Source organism: Heptranchias perlo, chromosome 2 (genome assembly GCF_035084215.1).
Source record: "Heptranchias perlo isolate sHepPer1 chromosome 2, sHepPer1.hap1, whole genome shotgun sequence".
In the NCBI taxonomy this organism is placed as follows: domain Eukaryota; kingdom Metazoa; phylum Chordata; class Chondrichthyes; order Hexanchiformes; family Hexanchidae; genus Heptranchias; species Heptranchias perlo.
In genome coordinates, this window is record NC_090326.1 from 69,798,417 (window position 1) to 69,810,696 (window position 12,280).

Below are 12,280 nucleotides of genomic sequence, written 5' to 3' on the forward strand. Positions count from 1 at the left end.
TCTAGGCAAGAGAAGTGGAGTAAACAGAGTTTTGGATCTGCAAATGTGTGAATGTTGCCTTAACTATGATGTCCTCCAGAGGCCGCTAACCTTCATTGCTAAAGTTTAAACATTAAGAATGACGGCTTGGATGAGATACTAAAGGGCTGCCGTCCATGGAATTGTATCCAGCATGAGATCCTTCACAAAAGGGGCTAAAACTGGAAAAAGGTGAATTATCTCAAAATAATGCAAAAAATTAAGATTACGATTAAATTTACATTCAATGGGTTTAAATTATACTTTTGTTAAAATCTTTACCAGGACCTTTGTGGTTTTTGTTATGTAAGAAAAGGACAAAATATTAATGGGCCAATTTGGTAGCACACGTCTATAAATGGATGGATAATCATGGTGCACCTGTGATTTCCCAAAATGCACAGCCAGCAAATGAAGCTTCCTGCTGGTACTGGTATTGCGTAACCATAGAATCAGCCCTAAATAATAATTTTGTTCAAGATATCTCAAAAGATGTTCTAACCTTGACCTTCAAAGTTGAAAGGATCAAGAGGTTAACTAGTCCTGCCCATAATGAGGAAGGCTTGCCTTTCAGGTCATTTATTATAAACCTGCTAGTGCAATTTGAGAGGAAAATAAATAATTTGTGATGCTATTGACTCCCAGTGATCTGGAGATTATGTGAATCAATAAAATGACTTCTAGATGAACAATAACATTCTGTAAATAGTTCCATAGTTTAGATGGGGGCATATGTTATTAGAATTGATATTCAGGTGAAGAAGTTTTTGTGAGGTTGTATAATGCAAAATGTTAAAGTCTGAAACCTGACATCCTACAATGAGTTAGTCTCTTTTATAACTTTAGTGTAACATTGTTATTCTGGATTAAGTAGGATATGAAAAGGAAAGTTTAGGGGGTGAATTTAAACCCCAAGAACCGGGGGGGGGGGGGGGGGGGTTGGGGGGGGGTGGAGTTGAAAATAATTGTTTTTTTGGGTCGCAACCGCAAAATTTTCGGACTTTGCATTCCCAGTGGGAAGCCTGTACTTTTCCGCGCCGACGTTAAACCCGGAAATAAAGCTGGGTTGCAGTCGCGACCCAAAAAACAACTATTTTCAACTCCCATCTGCTCCCAACCCACCCATTCTTGAGATTTAAAATCACCCCCTGAGAAGCAATTCATTAGCAGGCTCTGCCACTAGGGGCACTATGGGCATTCTCCTCCTCGTCTATTTCTGGTTTTGGTCGATGTAATCAAAATATTTCCTATTGGTTTTGATTATCAAAATTCACCAGAATATTTTACCTTCAGCAGTTAACAATAAGCATTATTTTCCTACTTTTTAATCAGACTCTTTCAATAACAATTATTTAAATTTATGGAGATTATTCATTAAGCTTTTCAGAAAGCTCTAACGATAGCAATTGGATAGCTGTGCCTTAAAAAAAGTAATATTTTCAGAACAAATTGTGATATTCTCAAAATAATCTATCAAGTGTGTGTTGTATGTATACAGGGGTTTGGGAGTTGGACCAATGCACAACACATGCCTCAATTTTCATCCCCTGTCCCCTTTGGTGGGTGCTGGACAGGTACACTGTACCTAAAGTGTGCCATACCTGTCCTGGCTTGCCCATATCTGAATTTGGTGAGTCAGGTCATTTAACTAGCCTGGCTGTAACCTCTGGCTGGGGCCTACCCTCCAACAGGACCTTGTGTCTATAAACAGGGGCAGGAATACAAGCACAGCTGCAGGCTTCACAGCCTTGTTGTCAACCTTGAAAAACAGCAGTCAGAAAGCCCCAGACTCAAAATGCTTGGGAAGCTGGAAGAGAAAGGTAGGACTTACCTTCTCAGGCCTCCCTGAGTTCTGTCTCTCTCCCTCAGAGCCTCGAACTAGGAAGGGGGGAGAGATCCTGGTGCAAGGTCCAATGTTCCAGCTTCTTTAGGCACTCCTATGCCTGAGCATCCCATTGGCAAGCCTTGAGGAAAATGAGGCAGGAAAGCCGGGACAACCCTTTCACCTCATTTACATACCTTTGCTTCTCCAACTACTCTCAGGAAAAGTTCCAGGAATCCTGTGACAAAATAAAGGCGATGGAGCTTAGAATCACAGGTCTTTTTCTCTATTTCCTACGCTTTCTCCCGGACATAATAACTGGAAAATTGGCCCCATTAAAAATTGCTATTGCTGTATGTATCCATGAAATAAACTAATAGAGGCAATTTAATGTGCTGTGCCATCTAACCTTATATTTACAATTTAAACATGTAATGGCCATCAGCATTTAAATAATGGAAATTGGAGGTGGGTGGGTGGGGGAGGACGAATAAGCAGTGGTGAAGTGACTTTACTTGGTGTCTTAACTTTTAAGTTATTGGGTTATGAGTTGTCTCCTGTTTTCTCTTTCTGCTGGCTCTCCTGTTCCACATTCTCTACGTGTGCAACCTCATCAATGTAATGGGATTGGAGGTCCTTTCCCATTGTTTTCATCAGTGGCAAACAGCAGTCAGAAGGCCCCTAGACTCAAAATGCTTGGAAGGTAGACTAAAAGCTGACAAATCCCCTGGACCCAAAGGCCTACATCCTAGGGTTTTAAAAGAGGTGGTTGCAGAGATAGTGGATGCATTGGTTTTGATTTTCCAGAATTCTCTAGATTCTAGAATGGTCCCCATGGATTGGAAGGTAGCACGTGTAACCCTACTATTCAAGAAAAGAGGGAGAGAGAAAACAGGAAACTATAGGCCAATTAGCCTGATATCAGTAGTAGGGAAAATACCAGAATCTATTATTAAGGACCTAGTAACAGGGCACTTAGAAAATCATAATATTATTAGGCAGAGTCAACATGGTTTTATGAAAGGGAAATCATGTTTGACAAATCTATTTGAATTTTTTGAGGGTGTAACTAGCAGGGTAGATAAGGGGGAACCAGTGAATGTAATATATTTGGATTTTCAAAAGGCATTCGATAAGGTGCTACACAAGATTATGGCTCATGGGATTGGGGGTAATATATTAGCATGGATAGAGGATTGGTTAATGGACAGAAAACAAAGAGTAGGAGTAAATGGCTCATTTTCGGGTTGACAGATTGTAACTAGTGGGGTGCCACAAGGATCAGTGCTTGGGCCTCAGCTGTTTACAATATATATCAATGATTTAGATGAGGGGACTAAGTGTAATGTATCCAAGTTTGCTGACAATATAAAGCTAGGTGGGAAAGTAAGCTGTGAGGAGGACGCAAAGAGACTGTAAAGGGATATAGACAAGTTAAGTGAATGGGCAAGAAGGTGGCAGATGGAGTATAATGTGGGGAAATGTGAAATTATCCTCTTTGGTAGAAGAATAGAAAAGCAGAATATTTTTTAAAAGGTGAGAGACTAAGAAATGTTGGTAGTCGAAGGGATTTGGGTGTCCTTGTACATGAATCACAGAAAGTTAACATGCAGGCGCAGCAAGCAATTAGGGGAGCAAATGGTATGTTAACCTTTATTGCAAGGGGGTTGGAATATAAGAGTAAGGAGGGCTTGCTGCAATTATATAGGGCTCTGGTAAGACCACACCTGGAGTACTGTGTGCAGCTTTGGTCTTCTTACCTAAGGAAGGATATACTTGCCTTAGTTGTGCAATGAAGGTTCACTAGATTGATTCCAGTGATGAGAGGGTTGTCCTATGAGGAGAGATTGAGTAGATTGGGCCTCTATTCTCTGGAATTTAGAAGAATGGGAGGTGATCTCATTGAAACGTATAAAATTCGTAGAGGGCTTAACAGGGTAGATGCTGAGAGGCTGTTTCCGCTGGCTGGAGAGTCTAGAACTAGGGGTCATAGTCTCAATATAAGGGGTCAACCATTTAGGACTGAGATGAGGAAAGATCTCTTCACTCAGAGGGTTGTGAATCTTTGGAATTCTCTTCCCAGAGGGCTGAGGATGCTGAGTCGTTGAGTATATTCAAAACTGAGATTGATGGATATTTGGACACTGAGGGAATCAGGGGATATGGGGATAGGGTGGGAAAGTGGAGTTGAGGTCAAAGATCAGCCGTGATCTTACTGAATGGCGGAGCAGGCTTGAGGGGTCGTATGGCCTACTCCTCTTCCTATTTCATCATCTCATTCATATTCTGGACAGAGCAATCCTTTCTTCATTAAGATATTATGTAATACACAGCAATTTACTATAATTCTGGAGACTGTTGCTGTCTGTGTTGCAGGGCTCCACCAAATGTATTCAGGCACGTAAAATGAGGCTTCAGAATTCCTATGGTCTGCTGTAGCACACTGTGTAATATCATGGGTCTCATTATATCTACTCTTCCCCTCTGTCTGTGGAATCTTTACTGGAATCATAACCCATGACTGCAGAGGATAGTGCTGTTCACCAATTAACCACCCTGATACATGGCTTTGAGGGCTGGTATGGTGGATTGGTACATGTTAAACATGTCATGACAGCTTTCTGGATATCATGCATTAATATGCAGGACGAGGTGATTTGCATTGCACAATAGCTGCACACTTGAAAAGAAAACACTCCACCAAATTGGCTGCGCCTCCAAAAAGCTGTTGCCACCTAAATTTGCCTCCAAGAAGCTATTGCCACCTGCAATTTCTAGCAGGGTCAGCAATGCAATTCAATGACAGACTGAAGCCCTGCCCTGCTGTACTAATGGCAGCGCAGATTTTCAGCCCCACCATAACATTGTCATAGATGCCCAAGGGCAGGAATGACTGTGTTTAAAAGAAAACCACAAATACCAAATAAAGTAAATGTATTGGTTGACAGTTGCTTTTCTCTAAAGTGTCCAAGAATCAGTCATTACCTCATCTTTAATGGTAGTTTTATATCGGAGGCTGTAAACCTTTTCTTGTTGGGTAAATTTCTCTCGGTTAATCATTTCTGATTATTTTTTATGATGATTACTGTTTGTACCTTCCATATTTACTTTCAAATTACAACCATCTTCCTTCATTTTCTATACATCCTTTGTCTGTCTTACATCACTGAGATCCAGGCATCATGAGTCTTCAGTGTAGGGAAGCATTGTCACCACATTCAAATGCTTACTCTGTACTGTGCCTAATGCATTGACATTGCACGGCTCACACACAGCTAATATCCTAGTTGCCTAGATACGTATGACCTACTTCAAAGAGTACTTGACGTGACTGGATGCACGTTACTTGATTAGAAGGTACTGATTCCAGATTTACTCAGTTCACCTTCAGGAAAGGCATGTTTTACTTTGTGGGGATTTTGAAATCTGTGATTTTTGTGCATTTATTATAGGATACTGAGGTCAATAGATTTTTGGACTCCAAGGGAATCAAGGGATATGGGGATTGGGTGGGAAAGTGGAGTTGAGGTCAAAGATCAGCCATGATCTTATTGAATGGTGGAGCAGGCTCGAGGGGCCATATGGCCTACTCCTGCTCTTATTTCTTATGTTCTCATGTTCTTGGTTTTTTCATTAAAGGAGATAAATCCAGTCCAGCGAGGATCTGACCTTGTTGCAGAAATGTTTTGCTACCCATTCCTGCAGCTTCCTTTGCAATTTTGTTAATTATGGTTATAGAATACAATACTTAGTGCCCACCATAATTATATGCCCCATGCTGCCATTGGTCGATAAATCCCAAAGCCATTAATAGCAGAGCAAAGAACAACCCTTTCCAAACCTCCAGACCAAGGATTCCAAATAATTAAAATCAGCAGAGCAGGAAATAGAAGCAGCGGCACCATGGGATAGGAGTGCAAATTTGCATCTTAAATTTGCAAAGTCACAAAAAGTACAAATTTGCAATAGGATGCCCACATGTGGCATACATTGCTTGTACGAGTACAGAGCTATAGTTTGCCTGGTCTGCGAGCGACACTGAGCCAGCCATAGAATTCAGCTCAGACAGCTTCACTCTAAGTAGTTACAAGTCCCAAACGAGTATTTGTAATGCAACAGGTCCAAAAGAAATTAAAACAGAAAGCAATTATTCATGTAGTGAGGAAGCAACATTTAACTTCCCCACATAATCATTCAAAGTATGAAAAACATAAAAAGCTTCAAACAGTCGAGGGTCAAAAGCTCTGCAGCTTTGCAAGCTTTTAAATTCCACACCTGAAAAGTTCAGCAAAATTCAAATGAACTGGATAAGACTAAAAATTATACATTGGTTGGATGAGAAAATGTAATTTTTACATGGAGGCTAATTGAATGTGTTTCAATTTTGCTGAGATAGAACGCTCAAGTGTCTAAAAATACCTGAAATATCTTTTCGAGGATGCTGCCCCCTTATATAGAGAATTGGAATATTATTCAACACAAATCTGATACAACAGCATTACATAGCACCCTTAAAATGGTGAAACATCCCAGAGCTGGGTGGTGGGGGGATGATTTGAATACCAAGTAGAGGTTAGGAGAAAAGTTAAGGAAGGTGACTGAAGCAGAGGAAGAAGGGATAGATTATGACCCTTTTAAATGTGGGGATTGATGATGCAAGGTGTTTAGGAAGGGACCAGGGCTGTAATGATTGAAGGCTCCTCCAAGGGGTGGATGGTCCAGCAGGGCGGGGAGGGGATGGGGCATGAAACATCCAGCAGTCCGGACTGAGAGGAACCTGGGATGCAGGACAGGAGGAGGTTGCAGGTAAGGACAAGGATTTTGAAGTCATTGCATTGGGAAATGAGAAGCCAGAGAGATTCACAAGATGATAAGTGAGCGGAACTTGGTGAGGAACAGTCTGCAGATGTTGGAGTTCCGGATGAGTTAGAGTCTGTGTCGAGTTGAGCTCAAGAGGCTGGTGAGAAGAGCATTGGCAAAATCGAGTCTTGAGGTGGCAAAGCCACAATATGGGGTTAGAAGTTCAGCTCAGGATTGAACAGGATATCAAGGATGCCCATTATCATATTTAGCCTGAGTAAGCTGGAATGGGGAATAGGATCAGAAGCTAGTGTGTGGAGCTTCAAAATGGCTTTTATCTTGCCAGTATTTAGGAAAGAAGTTCTGGCTCATCAATGACATGATGTGGAGCAGGCAGTTAGACAGCATAGAAACAGCTATGGATACAGGGGTGGTGGTGAAGGTGTAAAGCTGGGTGTTGTCAGCATATATAAAGACTTGAACCCATGTGTACAATTAGGAGCTGCTAAACCAGTGTAAACTGGATTGGTGGGTAGGAAAATTAGGCAGGGAGCCATTCTGCTGGCTCCAAGCCAATTGACACCACCTCTCGGAATTTTTCGCCAGAAGTGATATTGGATATATAATATATCTGTCCAAATATAGGCAGCATATTACAATAGGAGAAAATTATGGGATGACATCATACAACGTTTTGGGCTCCATACTATAGGAAGGATATTGAGGCAGTAGAGAGAGTATGGTGCAGATTCACTAGGATGTTGCCTGGTATGAGAAAATACAAATACAAAGAAAGACTTGAAAATTTGGATCTGTTTTCATTAGAATAGAAGTGATTGTGGGGTGACTTGGAGGAGATGATTAAAATTATGAAGGGATGGGATATAGTAAATAGATACAGACTGTTTCCAATGGTTGAAGTGTTTAGAATGAGGGTTTATAGAGATAAGATTAAGTGTAAGAGATTTAGGATAGAGAGCAGGTGATATTTTTTACACAAAGGGTTGTTAGGCTGTGGCTGTTGGTGATTGACCGTGTCAACATTTAAGAATAGGTTAGGTAGGTGATTGAAGGAAAGGGAGATAAAGGGTAATGTGAACATATGTGCACCTCACTGATCTATCATTATCTGGTAAGGTCAGCCATTTGCGCATGGGCTAACACAGCATCTGTGCAGCGCTGGCATGGTGCTTGGGCCACTTCATTGGCCCCAAGAAGTGAAAACCTAGCTTCACTCACAGGAAAACATGCCCTAGTTTATTTTGATATACATGTAGCAGACATACAGTGCCAGGTGGTGGAAGTGAGGCCCACCATATTTGGAAAAGCAGGGCAATTGGCTGCCCTAAGGATACTAACCTTCTGGAAAAGACCACATTTTGTTGAAGATTTTTCTCTTCATCCAGACCTATTGGCAATTCTCCCCAACAACTTGCCTCTCCAGCCAATTTCTTACTGTCCGCCCCACCTAATGGGAACACCAGTTTTTTTTTTATTCGTTCATGGGATGTGGGCGTCACTGGCAAGGCCAGCATTTATTGCCCATCCCTAATTGCCTTTGAGAAGGTGGTGGTGAGCCACCTTCTTGAACTGCTGCAGTCCATGTGGTGAAGGTTCTCCCACAGTGCTATTAGGTAGGGAGTTCCAGGATTTTGACCCAGCGACGATGAAGGAACGGCGATATATTTCCAAGTCGGGATGGTGTGTGACTTGGAAGGGAACGTGCAGGTGGTGTTGTTCCCATGTGCCTGCTGCCCTTGTCCTTCTAGGTGGTAGAGGTCGTGGGTTTGGGAGTTGCTGCAGTGCATCCTGTGGATGGTACACACTGCAGCCTCTGTGCGCCGGTGGTGGAGGGAGTTAATGTTTAGGGTGGTGGATGGGGTGCCAATCAAGCGGACTGCTTTGTCCTGGATGGTATCGAGCTTCTTGAGTGTTGTTGGAGCTGCACTCATCCAAGCAAGTGGAGAGTATTCCGTCACACTCCTGACTTGTGCCTTGTAGATGGTGGAAAGGCTTTTGGGAGTCAGGAGGTGAGTCACTCGCTGCAGAATACCTGCTCTTGTAGCCACAGTATTTATGTGGCTGGTCCAGTTAAGTTTCTGGTCATTGGTGACACCCAGGATATTGATGGTGGGGGATTCGGCAATGGTAATGCCGTTGAATGTCAACGGGGGGTGGTTAGACTCTCTCTTGTTGGAGATGGTCATTGCTTGGCACTTGTCTGGCGTGAATGTTACTTGCCACTTATCAGCCCAAGCCTGGGTGTTGTCCAGGTCTTGCTGCATGCGGGCACGGACTGCTTCATTATCTGAGGGGTTGCGAATGCAACTGAACACTGTGCAGTCATCAGCGAATATCCCCAATTCTGACCTTATGATGGAGGGAAGGTCATTGATGAAGCAGCTGAAGATGGTTGCGCCTAGGACACTGCCCTGAGGAACTCCTGCAGCATTGTCCTGGGGCTGAGATGATTGCCTCCAATAACCATGCTGTCACTTGCTCAACATCCGTCCATTTTATGGAAATGCCCTTCACCTCAAGAAAATTTGGAAGAAGTTAGGGCCCCTCGTGCCCAGCAGACACAAGTCCTGCTCTGCCACGGTTAGCAGAGTGGGTTCACAGATTTTTTATGCCTTTGTCTCAGCAAGGTGCCCAAGGAAGGGACCAAGCCATTGAATTCAAATACAAATATTTTGTGGGATTTGTTTAAATATGTGCTTGATTGGTACCTTTAAAAAAAAGTAATAGGCAGTTGTTTAAATTGTTTGGTCCTGGTTGTTTTCTAGAATGTTTTTCTCAGCCTGGTTGGTTCAACTTATAGTCTGTCTGAAGCCTTCAGATAGCAACCACCTTCTGAAGTCAACGAAGATCAAATGAGGGCTTCTGTGAAAACAAGTGAGCTGAAATAAAGTAAATAGGTTTCAATATTTGATTCTTGCACATACCTAGATATCTGAGGAAGTGAAAGCACTCCCTGGGACATGGTGGAGGGGGTGGTAATTTTGACTTTGGGTGTTAGTGTAAAATGGGCTTCAATGGAAATGAAAATCGGGAGAGGAATATAACAGGCATCTGAATCAATATCACCTGTTTTACACTATACCCAAAGTCAAAATTACCCCCAGGGAATGAAGACTCACCTACGGAAGTGGTCTGAGATGCTGAATCCAAAGAAAATCTAGAGTTTAAAATAGAGTAAAATAGCCCCAAAATGTAACAGTTTGTAGTGAAGCAGAATATTGCTGTTGACTTTGATCAGGGTGATGCTGTGGGCAGGAGGGAAACCGGACTACTGGCATTCAACCAATAAGTGGTTGGAAAAGTGGGCACAGACTTTGGTAGAGATTATTGGGTAATTTTAAGCCCACAAATGGGTGGGTTGAGGGCGGGTGGGAAAGTAAAACTTGTAAAAAAAAGCAAAACCCAACCCCAACCGCCTCCAACCCGTCCGTTTCCGATTTTAACAGAGGCGGGTTGAGGGCCGGATGACCAACCTGCTCTCAGGAGGCGGGTTGGTCACTAACATTTTTTATGGAGGCTGCAGGCCTCCATTTTGACAGGTTTTTTATTTTTAACTCCTGGGGGCCGGGATTCCCGGGCTTTCTGATTCTCGCCATGTAAGAGGAGGTGAGAAGGTCCGGCTCAGCAGGTAAGTGCCTTTATTGCACTGCTTGTGGGCCAGGAGAAGCAATAGTGTTTCCTCCAGGCCCAACAAGCTTACCTGTCGCAATCCCTCACACGGGATCGGCTGATCCCCTCCCCATGTCCGCACCCCCATGATATTCGACCCCCTCCCCCACCATGATCTCCGACCTCCCCATGATCTCCGACCCACCCCGATGTTCAACCCCCCCCCCCATGACTGAACTCCTGATGACCAACCCCCTGATGACCGACACCTGGTATCGACTCCCCCATGACGACCCCCCCCCCCCCCACCGATGACCGACTCCCCCCCGCCCCGATGACCGACCCCCACTGAAGACCCCCCATGACCGGCCCCCCTCCCAATGATCGATCCCCACCCCACTTGACCCCCTCCCACCGGATTACCAACAATCAGCCTGACTGCTGGGCACAAAACCCGGAAATAAAATTGATTGGCCTCATTAAGGTCGCGATCTCCGCCCACTTACCTTCCGGTTTTCGCACCCAAAAACCTTCCCCCCCACTCCCTTCCCAGCTCAAAGTCGAAATTTGCCCCAATGTCTCAACTTTAGAGGCAAAGAAATCAATGAGATCCTTGCACTTGTTGTTATAGGTGCAGATGGAAGGGGTGATTCAGTGAAGTCGAAGGGAGCAATTTGAGGTGGATGATCTTAACACACCAATTCCATTGTCTTTTTTAAAGGAACAGTATAGAGATAATTTTACAAATTTGTGCTCTCACTGGGAGCATTTATTGGTAATGCAGGTGAGGAAGTCATTGGGCCCCGTAGGATTTTTTGGTCCCTTATAAGGCTACTCAAATATGGAATCTTATCTGCTTCAAATATATTTAGTTATTATGCGTTAGTGCCTGTCCACAAACTTTTGTAATTTCAGGGTCTAAGTTTCAAAATATTGTAAAATAAGTTCCAACTTTGTCATGTTTCTTATTGTGGTTGAATATAGTTTTGACTTTTTGGAGGTTAACAATTTTATTACTATTCTTTCCTCAGCCTATTCGTAAGATATTTTCTTCTCATCTGTAGGTTCCCATGGAACAGACACCACACTTGGACTGAAAGGGCAGGCATACAGAAGGAAATCTCAAAAATAGTAAATGCAAATCCTGAAAGAAGAGTTGAACAACAAGGTAAGCAGGACAGCAGAATGGCTTTTTCTCATTCATGTTCAGGCAACCTGATCACAGTCATGACCCAATGGTATTCTGTGCAGCTACTAGGAGTGGACAAGAGTGATGCAAGTTGATTCCTCCATTGATTTTTAATCCTTCTCTGTGGATAAGACTCTTGTTTCCAGTCTCAAGCTGCTTTGTTTTTGGTTTAGTGCCAGGTTGATGCTGTTGGTTCCTGATGGCTGAATCTTGCGGAGCTGGTAGCAAGCCCAAAATAAACTAGCCAAGGAAGACCCAGGCAGCAGCAGCACTAGCATGTCCTTGACCCAATATAAAAGCAGCATCTGTTTTCTTCTGACAGCCAAGGCAAGACAAGAAAAATTGAATCGAGGGATGGATTTTTGCTATGAGCCTATATCCTACCACATTATTTAGTCAAAATAATGTTGTGCAATATTGCTACTACTGCTGCTACAACATCAAAGACAATATGTATTTTTATAGCATCTTTAACGTAGAAAAACATTAGTTCCTAATGTGCAAATTGGGATGTTTTTCTAAAATGAAAGGCGCTATATAAATGCAAGTTGTTTATTTGTTTAAATAAAATTCCTTTGTCTACTATTTTAACAAAGACATTTACCTATTTAAAATTAAATGGTGAACACCTTTGTTAAAATAGAAAACAAAGGAGTTTCCTCCAAATGCACTGATGCACTTACTGCTAACATCATACAGCACAATTTTAGCCACTACTCTTTTTCCTAAACTTCAAGTGATCATTTCTATACATTTCTTTAGCTGGATCAACCAGAGGACATAGAAGTGGTACACCAATGTGCTGCATCACTACTCAACAA